Raw genomic sequence first — 23,150 nt, forward strand, 5'->3', positions numbered from 1 at the left:
CCAAGATTATCTTCTGTGTCTGTGTTAATTGGTTTCCCTTTTCTTTGTTGAAGAGGGTCTGTGCAATCCTTCTGCCTAGTGCACCATCTTGCCCCGCCTCCCATGCCTGATTTTTTGTTAAGTAGATGACCAGGCCTTTCTTCCTAGGTGCCCTGGGTGAACTCAAAGGGCCAACCTTTCCATTAGCAGCTCAGTGTGTTAAATGTTTGTACCACACAGCCATTCCTTAGGCTTAAGTTGTCTACCTAATTACCTTGGTCCTCAAGTGGCATTAATGTCAGTCCCACTCTTAGTCAAATGTTGGTTGCATTTAAAAGGGTAACAGAGATATATGATCTTTCTTTTATCTCCATCACAGAAGCAGCTCTGTTATTAGTTTCTTAAGTATCCTTCGAAAGATACTCTCTGTGTATGTATATATGTGTGTATGTATATTTATACATGTCTAATGTCTTCATGGGAGCTCTGGTAGTGTAGTACCTAAGGCACTTGACTGCTAACCAGAAGGCGGGTGGTTCAAACCCATCTGCCACTCCTCGGAAGGAAGATGGGACAATCTACTTTCATAGTGATACTGCCTTGGAAACCCAAGGAGGGGTCGTTATGAGTCGGGGCCGACTCAGTGGCACATAACAACAACAACAATCTTTTCATTTCAACATGATAGCATATTAAGCAGTTTTCTGTACCTTATTTTTTTCCATTACTATGTCTTGGAGAATTAGCTATATCAACACACAAAGAAGTGCCATAAACTGTTTTAAAACTATAGTATTCCATTTGTTCAGATATTTGTTCACAACCATTAGATATACGGGAGCTCTGGTGGCATATTACATAAGGCATCTGACTGCTAGCCAGAAGGCTGACAGTTCAAACTCATCAGCCACTCGGAAGGAAGGTTGGGCAATCTACTTTCGTAGATATTCTGCCTGGGAAACCCAAGGAGGGGTTGCTATGAGTCAGATCCGACTCAAGGGCAGTGAGTTTGGTTTGGTTTTATATTACCTCCAGCTTTCACACGCAAATGAGGCTGTTGAAAATAGTGTGGCTTGAGTCAGGCACACCTTAGTCTTCAAAGTGACATCTTTACTCTATAAAACTTTAAAGAGGTCTTTTGCAGCAGATTTGTCCAATGCAATACATCATTTGATTTCTTGACTGCTACTTCCATGGCCATTGATTATGGATCCATGTAAAATGAAATCCTTGACAATTTCAATCTTTTCTCCATTTATTGTGATGTTGCTTATTGGTCCAGTTGTGAGGATTTTTGTTTTCTGTAGGTTGAGGTGCAAGCCATACTATGGATGTAGTCTTTGATCTTCATCAGTAAGTGCTTCAAGTCCTCTTTACTTTCAGCAAGCAAGATTGTGTCATCTGCATATCTCAAATTATTAATGAGTCTTCTTCCAGTCCTGATGCCCTGGTGTTCTTCACATAGTCCAGCTTCACAGATCATTTCCTCAGCATACAGATTGAATGAGTATGTTGAAAGGATACAATCGTAACACACACCTTTTCTAATTTTAAACCATTCAGTTTCCCTTGTGTTCAAACCACTGCCTCTTGGTCTATGTACAGGTTCCCATGAGCACAATTAAATGTTCTGGAATTCCCATTCTTCACAGTTACCCATAATTTGTTAGGATCCACACAGTGAAATGCCTTTGCATAGTCAATAAAACAGTGTTAAACATCTCTCTGGCAATCTTTGCTTTCAGCCAAGATCCATCTGACATCAGCAGTGGTATACCACATTCCACATCCTCTTCTGAATCTGGCTTCAGTTTCTGGGAATTCACTGTTAATATACTGAGGCAATAGTTTTTTTAATTATTTTCAGCAAAATATTACTTGAAGATGATATTAATGATAATGTACGATAATTTTCACATTTTGTTGGATCACTTTTCTTTGGAATGGGCATAAATACAGAGCTCTTCCAGTCAGTTGGCCAGGTAGCTCTCTTCCAAATTTCCAGGCATAGGTGAGTGAGCGCTTTTAGTGCTGCTGCATCTGCTTGTTGAAACGTCTCAACAGCTATTCTATCAGTTCCTGGAGCCTTGTTTTTCACCAGTTCTTTCAGTGCAGCTTGGACATCTTCCTTCAATACAATTGGTTCTTGATCATATGCTGCCTCTTGAAATGGTTGAATGTTGACCAATTCTTTTTGGTACAGTGACTCTGTATATTCTTTCCATCTTTTTCTGATATTTCCTGTATCGTCCAATATTTTGCCCATAGAATCCTTTAGTATTGCATTTCAAGGCTTGATTTTTTTTTTTCCCCCATTTAGTTCTGTCAGCTTGAGAAATCCCAAGTGTGTTCTTCCCTTTTGTTTTCTAATTCCAGGTCTTTGCACATTTTATAATAATGCCTTACTTTGCCTATATGAGTAGCCCTTTGAAAGGTGGAATAAGGAGTACTAGAGAAGAGTTGATGCATTTGAATTGTAGTGTTGGAGAAGAATATTGAAAGTACCATGGACTGCCAAAAGAACAAACAAATCAATCCAGTAAGAAGTACAGCTGGAATATTCCTTAGAAGTGAGAATGGCCAGACTTCCTCTTATACTTGGTTATGTTATGAGAAGGAAACAGTGCCTGGAGAACGATATCATACTTGATTAAGTAGAGGGTCAGCGAAAAAGGGGAAGGCTCTGAACAAGATGACACAATGGCTGCAACGATGGCCACAGACATAGCTGTGATTATGGGGATGGTACAGCACTGGGAGCGTTTCCTTCTGTTGTACACGAGATCACAGAGTTGGAACTGACTAGATGGCACCTAACAACAACATAGTCTTCTGCCAGTTATTCAGGAGATAATCAGGAATGTACTGTATTTAAATCAGAAGACTTCTTACTATTTTTACTTGTATGTCATCTTGGACCATTTTACTTCTGATTAGTCTCCTTATTTGTAAAATGTGATTGCTAACAACCACCTTATAGAGTTGTGATTATTAAATGATGTACTACAAGGCATTTGCAAGCTATAAAACAGTATATAAAAGTTAGGTGATTTTTGGTGTATTAAAATGTGATATGAGGCTTAATAATCCAATAGCGTGGTAATTAAATAGCTTGCAACCAAGTTGTGTAATATAATGTTTTGAAAGAAGTAATTTTGATTTACTGACAATTTTGAGAAAGGGGCCATTGTTGATTCTGAAGAAGACAGCTAAACAAGTTGTTATTTCTTGCTGTTGAGTTGGCCCAGACTCACAGCAACCCCCAAATACAGTAAAACAAAATGCTACCTCACAAGAAAGACCTGGTGATCTTGTTCTGAGAGGCCACATCCTTGAAAACCTCATGGAGCGCTGCTGTACTCTGCAACACGTGGATAATGAGTCAAAATTGACACCACAGAATTTGGGTTGATTTTGGGTTCATATAATATAATGCGAGTACATAAACAAATGGTTTATGCACTAGGCTGCTAATGGAAAGGTTGGCACTTTGACCCACCCAGAGGCACTTCAGAAGAAAAGCCTGGCAATCTAATTTTGAAAAATCAGCCCTTGACAACCCTGTGGAGCACAGTTCTACTTTGACCCACAGGAGGGCACCACGAGTCAGATTCCACTGGATATAACTCATTTGTTTATGTAGTATAATGATTGGTGGCAATAGTGCTATCGAAAAAAAAAAATAAACGCAGGACATAGATGTATAAAGTGATGGGAGAACCGATAGAGAAGAGTCATTTGAATAGAGATCTAAATGAAGCAAAGTAAGATGTATTATCTTTTTTTAAAAAAAACAACTTTTTATTGTGATTTGGGTGTAATTTCTCGGATTTGTTTTACACTCAGCAGTTCATATACATACTGTTTTGTGACACTGATTTTAATGCATAGGCTGTGGCTTCCACTTGGTTGGAGCCCACAGATGTCTGCTTCTTACATCTTATCTAGTTCTGGAGTTTTTAACTTTTTGTACAGTATGGTTAACATCACTTCAGTCCAGTTAGGGATTTTTATGCTACTTCTGGGTTGAAAGGGTTGGGCTGAAAGATGAGGTTTGGATGACAAAATACTGGAACTTTTTAAACATTTTAATGGCTTAGGGAAACAGTATAATAATCAAAATTAAAATTGTTCTAGGGTATTTAGGATATAGATTGCTGTAAAGTAATACTAACAAAGGTATGCTGTGAGTAGTTCCCTGAACAAGTAGGAATGGTTTCTCATGTTGCCTAGCTTGCAGTGGCAACAGTAATAACAATAGCTGCCATTTTTTGAGTACCCGTGACATTATGTGCTAGACGCTATACTAGGCATCTTACATATGTGATATAATCCTTTCAACAACCCTGTGAGGAGGTGTAATTCTCACTTTTAGGAGGATGCTAAACTTCAGAATCTTTTACACCACTAGGCAAAATTTAACTGCCCAGTCTCTTTTTATGCTCACTTCTGACTCAATCTTCCTCTAATGAAATTATTTTGAGTTATGTTAAGTAGCAAAACTGGAGGAGGGTTAGTTTGAGAATGCAAACGATGTGTAGAATGAAAATAGACATATCAAATCAATGTATCATCAAAGGAGTTGAATGAAAATGACCATGTCATGTCCTTTTGATGAGAATGCAACTGCTTTGCCAGTATTTTGGACACAGAACCAAAGGTTGACTGAGTTGATTAGTAGAGGAGCCAGTACTTTTCATTAATTTAAAGATGACCTCAAATCCTCAGTGATTTGGTGCTACTACTAAAAATAGAGAAGTCCAAAGAATAAGTTTTCTTTTGTGGGGGAAGGATCACAGATGATGAATTTGATTTTGGATATGTGAGTATAGATTGATGAGAATCCCTGTTGGAGCTATGTGGCAGACTGATAACATAAAACTAAGTATTGGGAAGGGAATTAGATAGTCTGTGTAAGTTTGGAAATTACCATTTACAGGTGTTAGCTGAAGATGTGGGAATAGATAATTTAGAGTACAGAGGTAGAGGGAACTTGGGTAAGAACAAAATCGTTGACTCCTGACCCTGTTTAGAAAGTAGGAAGAAAAAGAAGAGTCAGAGAGCATAGGGAAGATGTGATCAAGGAGCATAGATAATGTATTGTATTCTGATGTGACTTGTATTGGGACTAGGAGTGTTAAGCATTGTAGTCTGGGGCAGATCTCCTCTGAAGAGAAATCTGAAATATTAGTGAGGAAGGGAAGCAAAGCCAAAAGTTGGTTGATGGTTTTGAAAAGAGGAGAATGAAACGATTCAAGGAAGTTGGTAAGGATGAAGAAGTTTCACATTAATGCAGATATGAAGTGATAGCATAGAATATTCAGATCAGAAAGGGAAATTTCAGAGATGAGGATCTTGGAGAACTGTTTAGGACTCTGTACACATTCACTTGGTATGCTTAATAGAAGAGAAAGGGCTACTCCTCAAGGACTGGGACTATGGCCATGGAGCCCTCAAGAGAATCTGAGAATACTTTAAAAGCCTTACTCTAGTCTGTGTGCTTTCTAACACTTCACCAGGTCTTGACAGGCAGTACATGCCACAGCACATCAATTGAAGTGGGGATCTGAGAGAAAGGAGAGGGATCATGCATTGCTACTCAGTGCTCTTCCTTCTTGCTTACAAAAATAAGCCTTTTTTCACTGTGATAGAGACAGCTAGCAACTGTGGACCTCCTATATAGTAGATCAGTGTTCTCACTGCCATCGAGTCAGATCCGACTCATAGCGACCTCTCCTTGGGTTTCCAAGGCGGTTTCACTACAGAGGTAGATTGCCCTTCTTTCCGAGGAATGGGTTTGAACCGAAGCCTTCTGGTTAGCAGTCACATGTGTTAGGCACTGTCATAAAAATCATCATTCTTATTTTTAGGCTAGTCATGAGAGTAAATGAAATGGAGCTTGTTTCTTTCTTAAGGAATGTGTATATAAAGGACTTAGCTTCACTCATTAGCATTAAAAAGAAAATGTAAATTTCTATTTTGTAATACTGTATTAAGTACAGAAAGATGGCATTAATGACCTGTCATCAGTTGAACATGAATTTTAATATGTATTTCTTGTAGTAGGGATGGATTTATAAGTTCTCTGACCAATTTTAAATTCATTAAATTGACTCACTGAAAGTCTGACTGTTATGTGAGAGGTCATGGTAGGACTGGAAACTGCCAATTAAAATAGTATTAACTTTTAACATCCTTATGGATTCCTTTTTAGGGTAAAATGAGATAGTTGTTATAAAAAGGTTCTTAAATGTAGTCTATATTAATATAACATGTTAGTGTTATATTATAAACCCTTGGGACCAGAACCATAGATAAAGCTATGATTTACATTTTTAATAAAATATGTAGTGGAATATTGAAACATTTATAATGCAATAACTAACCAGAGAGTAAATTATAAGTATTGTCTTGGTATTCATCAGTTTAGCTTTATTATCTTTAATTTTTAATTTACTCGTTGTACTACTTCCATAGTGATAATGCCTCGGAAACCCAAGGAGGAGTCGCTATGAGTCAGGTCTGACTCAACGACACATAACAACAACAACACACATGGTAGTAATACTGAAATTTTTTTTTAAATGTGATTTTGATGAAAGTTTACAGAGCAAGCACATTCATCTTCCATTCAGCAGTTCACATATACTTTGTGTCATGACATTAACTGCAGTTTCCCACAATGCAACAGCTTTTCTCCTACTTCCTCCCCATAGCCACCTCTTCCCTGTGTCCTTCCTTCCCATGCACTCCTGCCCCCCAAGCCATCTCCCTGTGCATACACAGCCCTTCTATTCTCCCATGATATATCTCTTCAAGGAGTGTTTCTACCTAATATAAATGTTCAGTTCTAATGCCTGTCTTTTAGTTTGGCTGGAAGCCATAGGAGTGGGTTCAATTCCAGACCTAAAGGGCAGCTAGGGGCCATAGTCTCCTGGGTTCCACCAGGCTCTATCAGACCAGCAAACCTGGTCCCTTTTTTTCTTTTAACGATTTTGAGTTTTGTTCCACATTGTTCCACTTTATCCAGGATCTTCTACACAGATCCCCCTCCAAGTGTTTGACAGTGGTAGCTGGGCACCATTTATTTCTTCTGGTCTCATAGTCGTATGGGCTGAGGATCACATAGTATACTAGTCCCTCGGACTAATTGTTTCCTTGCGTCTTTGGTGTTCTTCATTCTTCTTTGCTCTGGACAAAGAGAGACCCATTGTTGCATCTAGGTGGCCACTTGCAAGCTTTTAAGATCCCAGTTGTTACTTGCCAAAGTAAGATATGGAACAATATTTTTGTGTAGTATGTTATGCCAATTGAGCTTGTTGTCCCCTGCAACCATGGTCCTGAGCCCACAGGTCCAACTACTTGTTCACTCTGGGTTCCTGGGTGTGGCCAAGAAGGGACTATAGCCTTGTCCCTTGTCAACTCTACTATATACCTGGGAATTCTTATAGAACATACCAGTATATTCATAGAAACATTGTCTGCCAACCCTATACATTGTCATGGGCACACTCCCCTCTGCATAGACGTACCTAATGGTTCAGCCTGTCCACCCATCTGTCCACCTGTAGATAAATATATGCCATCATTGACAATGCTGTACTCTATGTGCAAGAGTTCATCTTTGTTGTCTGTACCTCCCATGCTCCTCTCTGTGTCTTCCTCTTCTTCAGTGCCACCATGTTGATCATTCACATTTGGTACGTTGCCCTTCCCTTCACCCAGATCAATACTTGTCTCTACCTATCTAGCAGTATTCCTACCCCTCCTCTTCCACCTCTGGTAACTAACAAAGAAAGTTTCCTTCCATATATAAACCTTTCCTTGACGTTTTACAATAATGAACTAATACTATATTTGTCCTTCTGTGATTAATTTATTTCACTCAGCATAGTGTCCTCCAAGTTCATCCATCTTATGCAGCATTTTGCCGATTCTGCGTTAATTCTTTAGGATTTCATAGTATTCCATTGTGTGTATGTACCTTAGTTTGTTATCCGTTCTTCTGGCGATGGGCACCTAGGTTGTTTGCATCTTTTTGCTATTGTAAATAGTGTTGCAATGAACATGGGTGTGCATAGTGTTCCATTGTGTGTATTTACCATAGTTTGGTTATCCATTCTTCTGTTGATCAACACCTAGGTTGTTTCCATCATTTTGCTATTGCAAATAGTGCTGTAGTGAACATGGGTGTGCATATATCTGTTCTTGTCCCGGCTCTCACTTCTTTAAGATATATACCTAATAATGGGATTGCTGGATCAAATGGTATTTGTAATTCCAACTTTTTAAGGAATCACCATACTGCTTTCCACAGTGGTTATATCATTTTATAGTCCCACCAGCAGTGTATGAGAGTCCTAATCTCGCCACATCCTCACCAGCATTTGTAGTTTTCTGTCTTGTTGATTACTGCTAGTACTGGGGCAAGGTGGTATCTCGTTGTTTTGATTTGCATCTTTCTAAAGGCTAATGATAGTGAACATTTCTCATGTGTTTATTGGCTGCCTAAATATGCTCTTTGGTGAAGTGTTTATTCATGTCTTCTGCCCATTTTTTAATTGGTTTGTCTTTTTGTTGTTGAGGTGTTGGAGTTTTCTATAATTTTTAGAACTAAGTCCCTTGTCAAATATGTTGTTACCAAATACTTTTTCCCCTCTCTGTAGGTTATCTTTTTAGTCTTTTGGAAAAGTCTTTGGAAGCACATAAAAATTTAATTTTTAGAAGGTCCCATCCATCTAGTTTATCTTCTTCTGTTTGTGCATTTTGGGTTATGCTTGATAGTCTATTTGTGCCATTTATTGTTGTTATGTGTCATTGAGTCTGACTCGACTCACAGCGACCCCTCCTTGAGTTTCCAAGGCGATATCACTATGGAAATAGATTGCCTAACCTTCCTTCCAATGAGTGGCTGGTGGATTTGAACCACCAGCCTTCTGGTTAGCAGTCAAGTGCCTTAGGCACTATTAGGGCACCTGAATTTACCCCTATTTTTTCCTTGAGGAACTTTAAATTTTAGGTTTCACATTTAAGTGTTTGATCCATCTGGAATTAGTTTTTGTGTATTGTGTGAGGTACAGCTCTTGTTTCATTTTTCTACAATGGATATCAGTTTTGCCAACACCATTTGTTTATCATTTAATAGGTTTCAGCCCTTTGTCAAAGATCAGCTGGCCATAGGCTGATGGATCTGTTTCTGGGTTCTCAATTCTATTCCATTGGTTTGTGTGTCTCTTGTCATACCAATACCAGGTAGTTTTGACTACTGTGGCTATATAGTAGGTTTTGAGATCCAGGAGTGTGAGACCTCCTACTTTGTTGTTCTTCTTCAGTAGTGCTTTGCTTATCTGAGGTCTCTTTACTTTCCATATAAAGTTGGTGATTGGTTTTTCCATATCCTTAAAGAATATTGATGGGATCTGGATTGGAATTGCATTGAATGTATAGATTGCTTTGGGTAGAATTGACATTTTTACAGCGTTCAATCTTCCTATCCACAATCCTTCCACAGGTTCACCTATGTAAACCTTGTTATGACTTTTACTTCCTCTAGATAGTCAACTTTGACCGCCTTCTCAGCGCTCCACCAGGGCTGTAGGCTGACCTTTGTGGGACCGATCCAAGGGCCTCACTAAACCATCCAGTTGGTAGTAGTGATGGTAGTGTGTACAAAAAAGAATAACCAGTAGTTGGAAAATATGGCCTTAGTGATAGAAATGATGCTGGAGATCACATGATAGAATTTTGCAAGACCAATGACTTATTCATTGCAAACACCTTTTTTCAACAACACAAACGGCGGCTCTTCACGTGGACTTCACCAGATGGAACACACAGGAATGAGATTGACTACATCTGTGGCAAGAGATGATGGAGAAGCTCAGTATCTTCACCCAAAACAAGGCCAGGAGCTGATTGTGGAACAGACCATCAGCTGCTCATATGCAAGTTGAAATTGAAGCTGAAGACAATAAAAACATGAGAGCCAACATATGACCTTGATGATATCCCTCCTGAATTTGGAGACCATCTAAAGAATAGATTTGATGCATTGAACACCAGTGACTGAAAACCACAGGAATTGTGGGATGACATCAAGAACATCCATGAAGAAAGCAAAATGTCATTAGAAAGACAGGAAAGGAAGAAAAGACCAAAATGGATGTCAGAAGAGACCCTGAAACTTGCCCTTGAGCAGAGAGTAGCTAAAGCTGATGGAACAATCGACAGGATAAAAGAGCTGAACAGAAGATCTCAAAGAGCAGCTTGAGCAGACAAAGCCAATTACTATAATGAGAAGTGCAAAGACCTGGAGTTAGAAAACCAAAAGGGAAGAACATGCTCAGCATTTCTCAAGCTGAAAGAACTGAGGAAAAAATTTGAGCCTTGAGTTGCAATGTTAAACAGACAAAACCAAACAAATTAAAAAAAAAATAAATAAGAAAGAAAGTAGGAAAAAAAAAATCTTGGGGGTAGCAGGGTGGGTGGGGTAAGGCACTGCAAAAAGGGCAAGGAGGCCACATGTTCTGACCTCTTCTAATCCCACAAGAGGAAGACAGAATCACCATCAATAGCCCAAGACCTATTCTTGCCAGACCAGACATGCTGCCTCCCTCCAGCCCTTTCTCCAACCATTCCTCCCAAAGCATCCACCACCTCTCTCCTGGGTTCAATAATTCGCTGCAGTGGCCATGCAGAACTCACAGATTATGAGGTTTATTAGGGAAGCACCAGGTTACAATTCAAGTTCAGGAAAAATGCCCACTCTCTCTCCCAGCCCACCGTCCCTCAGTCAACAGTCTCTCACAGTCTGTTTCCCAGCAGTGCTGGTCCCTCAGTGTCTTACTCAGCAATGCGTGTCTCTTGTGTCTCTTTCCCAGCAGCACGTGTCTCTTTCCAGAGCGCGTGTCTCTTTCAGCAGCATGTCTTCCTCAACCAGCAGTCAGAGAGAGTGCTGTCTCTAGGAGGCCTCCTTTTGAGCTTGACAGAGTGGCCAAACCAACCAATCATAACAACAGAATTCTAAGTACCTGAGAGGGAGCCTCGCATAACATTGCATTGTACCACGCCCAACAGAAATAACCCAGGTGGATAACATTTACAATCAGGAGCTCTTCAGTTGCTCATTCCACCACTGAGTTTACAATGATTTATGGGTAGAAAAGCCATACTAAGTAATTTACTACACTGCAGGCACCCAGGCTCTGTGTGAGCACACAGACTGGGATGGAATTCCTGCTGGCCCAGAAGGTGAGTGGGAGTGAGGGAGAGCCGCATGTCTGTTCACCAAGATGTTGTGGGGTATAATAATAGTCCTGTTATTATACCCTGTGTCCAGAATGTCCTTGTAGTCCTCGGCAAGTGGAGCCTATTCTTAGGTCCCTGGAATCGGAGAGAATGCTGTCACTTTAAATATCCTAAATGGTCCAACCACTTGTAAACATTCAAAATGACTGCACCCTCCGGATAGCCAAAAGTCCACAGCTCAGCCTGTTTCCCTCTTCGATGCTTCCCCTTTTATTCACCAGCCACCAGTGCCCTGGCTAGTAGGACTGATTTTTAGGTTAATTCTTAAGTCCTAACACCACTTGGCAATATCCAAGTGTTGTCGGTGCCATCAGGATTGCTAACAGCCCGCAGCTCTGTATGTCTCCATTTTTGGTGTTTTCATGCAGGTTCTTCTACCAGTTGGAGTTTAGTCCATTTCTGCATTCTTCCTTTCAAAGCTCAGGGCTCCAGGATTATCTTCTGTATCTGTTAATTTCTTCCTCTTTTCTTTGTTGAAGAGGGCCTGTGTAGTTTGTCTGCATGTTCCGCCATCTTACTGGAAACCCCTCCTCCCCATACCAGTAATATTTAATTATATGAATATGAATACCATATTTTTCACATATAATGTACCCATGTGTGATAGTTGGAGCTGTGTGTCAACTTGGCTGGACCATCATTCTGTGTGGTTTAAGCTGTTATGATGTGGTTATTCCCATGATGGGATCAGATGATTATGTTTTGAGCAGCCAGTCTGTTGAAAGGGAGTTTTCCTAGGGGTGTGGCCTGCTTCCAGTATATCTATGGACATCCTGGGAAAAGAGACATTCCTCTGTGGATTGGGATTCTTTTGTGCTGCCTTCAACTGTCCGTGAGTGAACAATCCACCATTCAGCATGGAGATCTTGGATTCGTCATTCGTTGGAGTCAACAGCTGGTGTACTGCCTGCCAGCCTTGAGCTCCTCAGCCCCTGCGGCTGCAAGAGTTGGGAGAAGCCTCCAGATTGATGTGGAAAAGCCTCCAGCTTGACGTTTGATCCAGGAACTTTGGACTTGCCAGCTTCTATAAGTGTGTGAGCCATTTTCCTAAGATAAATTTCTCTATATATACATATATATAAGCTTTACTGTTTTTTTTCCTCTAGAGAACCCAGTCTAACAATGCCATGTAAATAATGTGGCCACAAATATAATGCACAGAATTAATGAAATTAAGTAATACAGTTTCAGTTAAGTTTACTCATTCTATTAATAATTGAGACAGAGATGTTGAAATCTCTGACTATAGCTGCTTTGTCTGTTTTTCTTTGCAGTTTTATTAGGTTTTATTTTATTTGGTTATTGGAGCTCTGGTGATGCAGTGCCTAAGGCATCCAACTGCTAACCAGAAGGCTGGCAGTTCAAACCCACCTGCCACTCCTCAGAAGGAAGATTGGGCAATTTACTTCCATAGTGATAGCGCCTTAGAAACCCAAGGAGGGGTCACTATGAGTCAGATCCAACTCTAAGGCAGTGAGTTTGGTGTTTTGGTTTTTTAAACATTTTATACTATTACATTCCTTTGATGAATTGATCTCTCTCTCTTATTATTAGTGACCCCCATTATCTCTGTTAATATTCTTTGTCTGATATAGCAACTCCAACTTTTTTTTTTTTTTTCAGCATTAGTATGGCATATGTTTTTCTGTCCTTTAACTTTTAGCTTATTTATGTCTTCATAAGTAAAGTAGGTTTCTTGTAGATAGGCTTTAGGTGGGCCTTCATATTTTATCTAATGTCACAATCTCTGCCTTTTAATTGGAGTGTTCAGACCATTTACAGCTAATGAGATTGTTAATATGTTTGGGTTTAAATCTATTGTCTTGCTTATTTGTTTTCTTTTTGTCCTAAAAACTCATTGATCCCTGAACCCTTTTTCTGTCTTCTTTTAGATTGAGTAGTTGTTTGTTTTTATGACCTCACTTTATCTCATTTGTTGACTTAATAACTATAACTCTTTGTTGTGGTATTTTAGTATTTGCTTTAGAGTTTATATATCTTTAATTAATCACAGTTTACTTTCAAATTCAGTGGTGAGTTTTTCACAAATTAATTTGTCAAGCTTTCAAATTAAAGGACTCAGTGTTACTATGTTACTTTTGGTTCATACTCATTTGGACTTTAGAATCACCTTGTTGTTGTTGTTCTTAGGTCCCTGCGAGTCATTTCTGACTTATAGAGACCCTGTGTACATCAGAACGAAACACTGCCTAGCCCTGCACCATCCTCACATTTGTTGCTGTGGTTGAGCCATTTGTTGCAATCAGTGTGTCAATCCATCTCATTGAGCATCTTCTCCTTTTTTGCTGACCGTCTACCAAGCATGATATCCTTCTCCCAGGACTGTACCCCTCTGATGACATGACCAAAGTATGAGAGATGAAGTCTGGCCATTCTTGTTTATAAGGAGCATTCCAGCTGTACTTTGTCCAAGACGGATTGGTTCGTTCTTCTAGCAGTCCATGATACATTCGATATTCTTTGCCAATGACACAGTTCAGATGTATCAGTTCTTATTCATTGTCCACCTCTCACATGCTTATGAGGCTATTGAAAATACCATGACTTGCGTCAGTCATACCTTTTTTTTTTTATTTGGGTGAAAATTTACAAAGCACATTCACTTTCTGTACAGCAGTTCACATATACTTTGTCTCATGACATTGACCACAATTTACCACAATGCATCAGATTCCCTCCCGCTTCCTCCCAATAGTTACCTCTTCTCTGTGTCCATCCCTCCATGGACTCCTGCCCCCTGAACTGTCTCCCTGTGCATAAGCAGCCCTTCTTTCTCCCATGATTGTTTTCTCCAAGGAGTGTATCTACCTCAGGTAAATGTTCAACTCATATACCTGTCTTTTGTTTGGCTGGAAGCCACAGGTATGGGTTCAATTCCTGACCTGAAGGGCAGCTAGGGGCCATAATCTCAGTGGTTCCACCAGGCTCTATTGGACCAGCAAATCTGGTCCTCCCTTTTTTTTTCCTCTCCAAATGAATTTAAGTTTTGTTCCACATTGTTCTCCCTCTCTATCAAGGATCTCCTACATAGATCCCCTTCCAAGTGGTTGACAGTGGTAGCTGGGCACCATCTAGTTCTTCTGGTCTCATAGTTCTATAGGCTGCAGATTGGATGATGTACCAGTCTCTAGGACTAATTATTTCCATTAATTTTTGGTTTTCTTCATTCTTCTTTTCTCTAGATGAGGAGAGACCCATCGTTGCATCTAGATGGCAGCTTGCAAACTTTTAAGATCCCAGTCACTACTTGCCAAAGTAGGAGGTGGAACAATGTTTTGTGTAGTAGGTTATGGCCATTGAGCTTGATGTCCCCTGCAGTTACGGTCCTAAGCCCACAGGTTCAACTACTCAGTCCCTCTGGATAGCTGGCTGTGACCAAGAAGTGGGGTCAGTCATACCTTTGTCTTCAAAGTGACATCTTTGTTCTGCAACGCTTGAAAGAGGTCTTTTGCAACAGATTTGCCCAATGCAATATACTATTTGATTTCTTCACTGCTCCTTCCATGGGTGTTGATTGTGGATCTAAGTAAAATGAAATCCTTGACAACTTCAATCTTTGCTGCATTTATTGTGATGTTGCTTATTGGTCCAGTTGTGAGGATTTTTGTTTTCTTTGTGTTGAGGTGTAATCTACACTGAGGGCTGTAGTCTGATCTTCATTAGTAAGTGCTTCAAGTTGTCTCTTCATTTTAAGCAAGCAAGGTTGTGTCACCTGCATTTCACAGGTTATTAATGAGTCTTCCTCCAATCCTGATGCCATGTTCTTCTGCATATAGTCCAGCATCTCAGATTATTTGCTCAGCATGCAGATTGAATAAGTTTGGTGAAAGGATATAATCTAGTACATACCTTTCCTGATTTTATTAAACCATGCATTATCCCCTTGTTCTGTTCAAACAGCTGCCTCTTGGTCTGTATATACAGGTTCCTTATGAGCACAATTAATTGTTCTGAAATTCCTGTTCTTCGCAGTGTTACCCATAGTTTGTTAATGATCTATGCAGTCAAATGCCTTTGCATAGTCAGTAAAACACAGATAAACATCTTTCTGGTATTGTTTGCTTTCAGCCATTGCTGATATGAGATAGTGTCAGTCCTACCTGGATTCAAATCTCAACTATGCTATTCCGTGTAGGATTGCTTAAACTTTGTGCCTTAATTTTCTTAGCTATAAAATGAAGTTAAAGTCTTTCATAGGTGTTTTATTTTTTTTTTTCCGTGAGATATAAAACATTTAGAGTGGACCCTTACATGCTGTAAGTGCTATAGTTAGTAGCTACTTTTATTAAAATGCAGGAGCTCTGGTGGTGAAGTGGTTAAGGCATTTGGCTGCTGACCAAAAGGTCAGCAATTTGAACCCACCAGCCACTTTGCAGAAGAAAGATGGGGCAGTCTGTTTCCATAAAGATTTATAACCTTGGGAACCTAATGGGGGTCACTATGAGTCAGAAAAGACTCAATGACAGTAAGTTTGGTTTTTGTTTATTAAAATGACGATGAAGGTATTTTATGGATAATAAACTACTTTGACATAATTTCACTTTTCCCACTACCCCAGTTAAGGTACTTACTACTTTAGATTAGTCACTGGTCTGCTAATTCTGCCTCCCCAATTTGAATCTAAGTGGTGTAGTGCCTAAGGCATTTGACTGCTAATCAGAAGGCTGGTGGTTCAAACCCACCAGCCACTCCTCGGAGAGAAGATTGGGCAATCTACTTCTGTAGAGATAGTGCCTCAGAAACCCAAGGAGAGGTCACTGTGAGTTGAATTGATTCAACAGCATTGAGTTTGGTTTAATTTCTGCCAAGTTAAGCTTTCTCCAAAATCAATCACATTGTATAAATTCTCTGCTCAAAAAACATTTTCACTTAACTGCTGACTTCCTCCTGAATTAAATACAAACTCCATCCTGATAAGAAACATAACCCACTGTGTCTGTTCAACTTACCTTCTATCCTTTTCTTTCACTACTCTTGTATTTTCACTCTGTTGTTAGGTGCCCTTGAGTTGGTTCTAACTCAGTGATCTCCTCTGTATAACAGAACAAGACACTGCCTGGTCCTGTGCCAGTCTCAGAATCACTGTTGTTCCATTGTGTCAGTCAGTTTCGTTGAGGGTATTCCTCTTTTTTTGCTGATCCTCTGTTTTGCCGAACATAATGTCCTTGTCCAGGAACTGGTCCCTCCTGATAACATGTCTCAAGTACATGAGACAAGTCTCACCATCCTCATTTCTAAGGAATATTCTGGCTGTACTTCTTCCAGGACACATTTGTTCATTCTGACAGTCCATGGTATGTTTAATGTTCTTTACCAACATCATAATTCAAAAATTGGTCTTCTTTATTCATTTTTCAGTTTTGCATGAAATGAGGCAATTGAAAATATCATGACTTGGATCAGGTTCACCTTAGTCTTCAAAGTGATATCTTTGTTTTTAATACTTTAAAGAGACCTTTTGAAGCAGATCTGCCCAGAACAGTACATATCATTTTGATTTCTTGAATGCTGCTTCTATGGGCATTGATTGTGGGTCCAAGTAAAATGAAATCTTTGACAAATTCAATATTTTCTCCATTTATCATGATTTTGTTTGTTGGTGCAGTTGTGAGAATCCTCACTCTGTATAGTTTAGCCAAATTTCATTTCTTCCCTAAGTGTGTCAAATACTTTCCTCACTTTGAATTTGTTGTTGCTGTTTTGTGTGTCTGTAAAAAGTTTTGAAAGCAAGTATGTCTAAAAATTGTCATCTGTACCAGTATTCATCTGTCAAACATCTTTGCATGTTTGAACACTTACATCAAACGCTATCTATTTCATAAATGTTTTCCTGATGTTCTTTAGCTGGTTGTAGTCTTTCCGTTTATTATATTTCTGCAGTTATCTTGTGTTTTTCTTGTATCGCTGGCCTTTCTCTATGTTAAGTTATCAGGTCCAAAATCCCTTATCTACAGTTTTATAATCTAAAACTCTGAAAACTAGGAATTTAAAAAACAAAACAAAAAACTCATTTGGTGACTGTGTTGGGCGGATTAATGGGCTCCAGAGATGCTCATATCCTAATACCTGGAACCTATAAATATGTTACTTTACCTGGCAAAATGACTTTGCTGATGTGATTAAATTAAGAATCCTGAGATGTGGTGATTATCCAGCCAATGTAATAACAGAAGTCCTTATAAAGGGAAGAGGGAGATAGGAGAGTTGGAGGAGGAAATGTGATGAAAGCAGGGATCAGAGTACACCTACTCCTTGCTTATAGACCCCCTCATTTGAAATTTTGCACTAAAGACAATAATAAAAAAGCTACTGTTTGACTATTTTGTACATGACTGTGCACATCTAGCAGTAATCGGTACTGAGGTACAAGGCAAGAAGAACACTGACCGTGATGGTTAAGGTTAGTGTCAGCTTCGCTGGGCCATGATTCTCAGTGATTGGCAGTTATGTAATGATAGGATTTGACAGTTATTTAATGATGTAATTTGGCAGTGATGTGATGATATAATTTGGCAGTTATATAATGATACAATTTGAGAATGCTGTAGTCATCATCTATTTTGTGATCTGATGTGGTCATCCCCCATTTTCGCATAATGCCAATTTTCACATAACTACCTGGTCTTTGGAACCTAACAAAATTGATAAGTGAGAAGTAGATATAAAACAATTGTTGGCAGCCTCTAGATGCTAGAAAAGGCAAGGAAGGGATTCTCTTCTAGAGCCCCCAGAAGGAATGCAACCTTGCCCAACACTTTGGTTTTAGCCCACTGAGACTTCTGACCAACAGAACTATAAGATGGTTTATCTTGTTTGTTACTAAGTTTTTGATCATTTGTTAGAGCAGCAACAGGAAGCTAATACAGTGCTAAAACTTAACTTGAATAAATGTGAGGCTATTGATTGTCTTTATTTATGTAACTTAGTATAAATATCCTAGGGAGCTCTGGTAGCATAGTGGCTAAGGCACTTGACTGCTAACCAGATGGCTGGCGGTTCAAACCCACCAGCCACTCCTCGAAAGGAAGGTTGGGCAATCCTACTTCCGTAGTGATACTGCCTCGGAAACCCAAGGAGGGGTCGATGTGAGTCGGGGCTGACTCGACGGCAAACAACAACAACAAGTATAAATATCCATACATTACACTGTAGAAACAATAATACTTAATCATAGATAAGGTGCTTCCCCTAAACCTTACTAGGGATTATATAATATATTTTATATATACTGTTTTACCTTTCTAAAATTTGAAAGTTTCTGAAATCTGAAACTCCCACGTTTGGTTTTTTTAAAAAGGATTATGAACCTGTAACCATTTAACTAACTAATGTCTCTTTCCCTCTACAAGATTATAAAGTACTTAAAGGGCAGAAACTTGGTTTTCCTAGGCAGTATCACTTCGGAAGTAGATTGTCCAACCTTCCTTTCAGGGAGTGGCTGGTGGGTTTGAACCACCAGCCTTCTGGTTAGCAGTCAGATGCCTTAGGCACTACACCACCAGAGCTCCTAAGCACCTCTGTTGTTGTTGTTATTATCTGCCGTCAAGTCGGACCCAACTCAGCGACCCCTCCTTGGGTGTCTGAGGCAGTATCACTATGGAAGTAGATAAGCACCTCTAGATGGGTTCAAATAGCCAACCTTTCAGCTAGTACTCAAGCACTTATTCTTTGCTCTGCCCAGTGAGTCCTTACCACATGTATACCATTTAGCAAAAGGCCTGACACATTTGTTTTTGTTGTTGTTAGCTGCCATAGAGTCAATTCTGACTCATAGCAACCCTTTGTACAACAGAATGAAACACTGCCCAGTCCTGTGCCTTCCTCATGATCATTGCTATGTTTGAGCCCATTATTACTTCCACGGTGTTATTCCATCTCATTGAAGGTCTTCCTCTTTTTTGCATACCCTCTACTTTACCAAGTGTGATATCCTTCTCCAAGTCCCTCTTGATAACATGACCAAGTATAAGAGAAAAGTCTTGCCATCTTTGCTTCTAAGAAGCTGAAATACCACAAATGGGATGGCTTGAACAAGCAGGAGTTTATTCTCTTACAGTTTGGGAGGCTTTAAGTCTGAGTTCAAAGTGTCAGGCTCTAGGGGCTGGGTGAAAGCCCCTCGACCTTGGTCTTCAACTCTGCCTCTTGCTTCCGGCCCACTGGAGCTAGAGACTTTTCTTCACTTGGACAGCTACTAGCTGCTGAGGCTAACAAGCCCTAGGTTGACAAATAAAATTGCACAGTCCCTATGTTACCAAACAACACGGCAGGCCATTAATTCAAGTCCATTGAAAGTCCCAAGATCGGCAGAGCATGGCAGGCTGCTGAACAACAACTCGCCTACATGTAGGGTTCAAGCATGCCATAAGCTGGAGACCATTCCCCAAGGCTTCTCCTTATATACAGGAAGCAGACCACATTCCTAAGGCAGCTTACTCAGCTGCTCACAGTAGACTCCACCATGGAGTTGATTACTAGTCTCATCATGGGGGATACTACATCCAGTTGCCCAGCCACTGAACCAGGCCCAGCCACGTTGACACAAACTTAACTGCCACAGGAGCCTTACCATCATATATCATCCAAAACATATATATCATCCAAAACTGATTTATTTGTTCTCCTGGCAGTCCAGTGTATATTCCGTATTCTTTACCAACACCATAATTCAAATACATCAATGGTGCTTTGGTCTGCTTAATGCATTGTTCTGCATTTGCATGCTCATAAGGCTATTGAAAATACCACGGTGTGGGTCAGGCGCACCATAGTCTTCAAAGTGATGTTTTTACTCTTTGACACTTAAAGAGGTCTTTTTGCAGCAGATTTGGCCAATGTAATACATCATTTGATACTTTGACTGCTGCTTCCATGGACATTGATTGTGGATCTAAGTAAAATTAGATGTTTGGTAACTTCAGTATTTACTCCATTTATCATGATGTTGCTTATTGGTCCAGTTATGAGGATTTTTATTTTCTTTATGTGAGATGTAATCCGTATTAAATGTTTTAGTCTTTGATCTTCATCAGTAAGTACTTTAAGGCTCCTTCACTTTCAGCAAGCAAATTTGTGTCATTTGCATATTGCAGGTTGTTAATGAGTTTTCCTCTACTCCTGAGCCTGTGTTCTTCTATGGTACATCTTCTCAGATTGTTTGCTCTGCATACAGATTGAGTAAGAATGATGAAAAGGATACATCCCTGACATACATCTTTTTTAAACCATGCATTGTCCCCTTGTTCTGTTCAGATGACTGCCTCTTGGTCTATGTACAGTGTTATCCATAATTTACTATCATCTACATAGTCAAACCTTTGCATAATCAGTAAAACACAGGTAAATACCTTTCTGTTGTTCTCTGCTTTCAGCCACAGTCCATCTGACATCAGCAGTGATTCCCTTCTTCAATGTCCTCTTCCAGTCTGGCTTGAATCTCTAACAGCTTCCTGTCTATGTACTGCTGTAACCATTTTTTAATTATATTCGGCAAAATTTTATTTATGTGTGATATTAATGATACTGTTTGATAATTTCCATATTCTATTGGATCTCTTTATTTAGAATGCAAACAAATATGGGTCTCTTCCTGTCAGTTGGCCAGGTAACTGTTTTCCAAATTTCTTGGCATAGACAAGTGAGCGCTTCCAGCATTGCATCCGTTTGTTAAAACATCATAATGGGTATTCCGTCAATTCCTGGAGCCTCACTATTTTGGTTACTTTATGCTGGTCTAACAGAAAATAACCACAAACAGGTGACTTTAATAAACAGGAGTTTATTCTCTTAATAGTTTTGGAGGCTAGAAGTTCAAGTTCAAAGTACCAGGTTCTAGGGGCTGGCTGAAAGCCCCTCAACCTTAGGCTTCAGCCCTGCTTCTTGCACCCAGCCTACTGAAGCTAGAGGCTTTCTTCACTCATGCAGCTGTTTGCTGCTGAGGCTGACAAACCCAAGGTCGACAAGTAAAAAGGTACAATCCCAGTATTTCACAGCAGGTCACTGATTCAAGTTCATTAAGAGTCGCAAGATGGGCAGAAAACATGGCAGGCTGCTGAACGACGTCTTCCTCAGGGATGTGTTTTGGGTCTGTATCCTGGTCCCTTATTTCTCCTGCTTTATCTTGCTTATCTGTGAGGGCTTTGATGCTTTGTTGTCTCCGAGGCATTGTGACGTTTTTGTGTTTATATTTAATTGGTGATTGTATGTTGGAGTGACTTGGCCACAGTTTTAGTTTTCTTTGTGTGTTATCTACGCAAGCAGAGTACTGTGCTCCTCTATTCACTAGTTGACAGCACTTATACACTGAGCACCTGTCTCCTTTCTTGTTCTCAGCCTCTCTTATGTCCCTGTGGACCTTGACAAGCAACCTATTCTTGTTGTTGTTATTTGCCGTCGAGTCGGCCCCAACTCATAGCTACCCCTCCTTGGGTTTCCGAGGCAGTATCATTACAGAAATAGGATTGCCCAACCTTCTTTCCGAGGAGTGGCTGGTGGGTTTGAACCGCCAGCCTTCTGGTTAGCAGTCAAGTGCCTTAACCACTATGCTACCAGAGCTCCCACCTATTCTTAGGTCCCTGGAATTCGAATGAGAATGCTATCACTTTAAAATGCAAAATGATTGCCACTTATAAACATTCAAAATGGCTACACTCTCAGTCACTTTAAATATCCAAGATGGCTGCTGCGTGTAAACAATCAAAATGGCTGTGCCATCCGGACAGCAGAAAGTTGTCCGACAGCCCAGGTTGTCTCCCGCCTTTCTGTTTCCCTTCCTTGTCATAGGCTGCCAGTGTCGTCATCCCTGCACCTCTTGGTGACCAGGGCTGATCTTTAGATCAATTCTCAGGTCCCAACACCACTTAGAAATATGCAGGGTGTTGGTCCCGTCAGAGTAGCTGACAGTCCCCAGCTCCAACCATCTCTGTACTCACTGTTTTCGTTCAGGTTTTTCCACTAGTTGGTGCCTGTGTAGCTCCTTTCGAAGCTCAAGACTCCAGGATTATCTTCTGTGTCTCTGTCAATTGATTTTTCTTTTCTTTGTTGAAGAGGGTCTGTGTCTCTTGTCTACCTATTCCTCCATCTTTCCACACTCTTTTCATCAATTGCTTCAGTGCAGCTTGGACTTCTTCCTTCAATACCATTGGTTCTTGATGAAAATGGAACCTATTCAAATGGTTGAACATCCACCAGTTCTTTTCAGTACAGTGACTCTGTGTTTTCCTTCCTTCTTTTGATGCTTCCTGCCTTGTTTAATATTTCGCCAATAGAATCCCCTTCAATATTGCAACTCAAGGCTTGAATTTTTTCTTCAGTTCCTTCAGCTTGAGAAATGCCAAACATGCCCTTCCTTTTTGGTTTTCTAAGTACAAGTCTTTGCACATTTCATTATAATACTTTATCTTCTTGAGCCGCACTTTGAAATGCTCTGCTCAGCTATTTTTTCCCCCTAAACAATACTTTTATGAATTAGTAAAATATTTACTAGTTCTATTTTGAAAACCATTTATTTTATTTATTTATTTTATTTTTTATTGTGATTTGGGTGAAGATTTACAGAGGAAATTTACTTTCCATACAGCAGTTCACACATACTTTGTCTCATATCATTGACCACAGTTTACCATAATGCAACAACTCCCTTCCCCATAGTTACCTCTTCCCAGTGTCTATCCCTCCATACAATCCTGCCCCTGAGCTGTCTTCCTGTGCATAAGCAGCCCTTCTTTCTCCCATGATTGTTTTCTCCAAGGAGAGTATCTGCTTGAGGCATATGTTCAACTCATATGCCTGTCTTTTGTTTGGCTGGAAACCACAGGTGTGGGTTCAATTCCAGATCTGAAGGGCAG

This window comes from Orycteropus afer, unplaced genomic scaffold (genome assembly GCF_000298275.1).
Source record: "Orycteropus afer afer isolate SDZICR_OR568_19922 unplaced genomic scaffold, OryAfe1.0 scaffold00072, whole genome shotgun sequence".
Classification (NCBI taxonomy): domain Eukaryota; kingdom Metazoa; phylum Chordata; class Mammalia; order Tubulidentata; family Orycteropodidae; genus Orycteropus; species Orycteropus afer.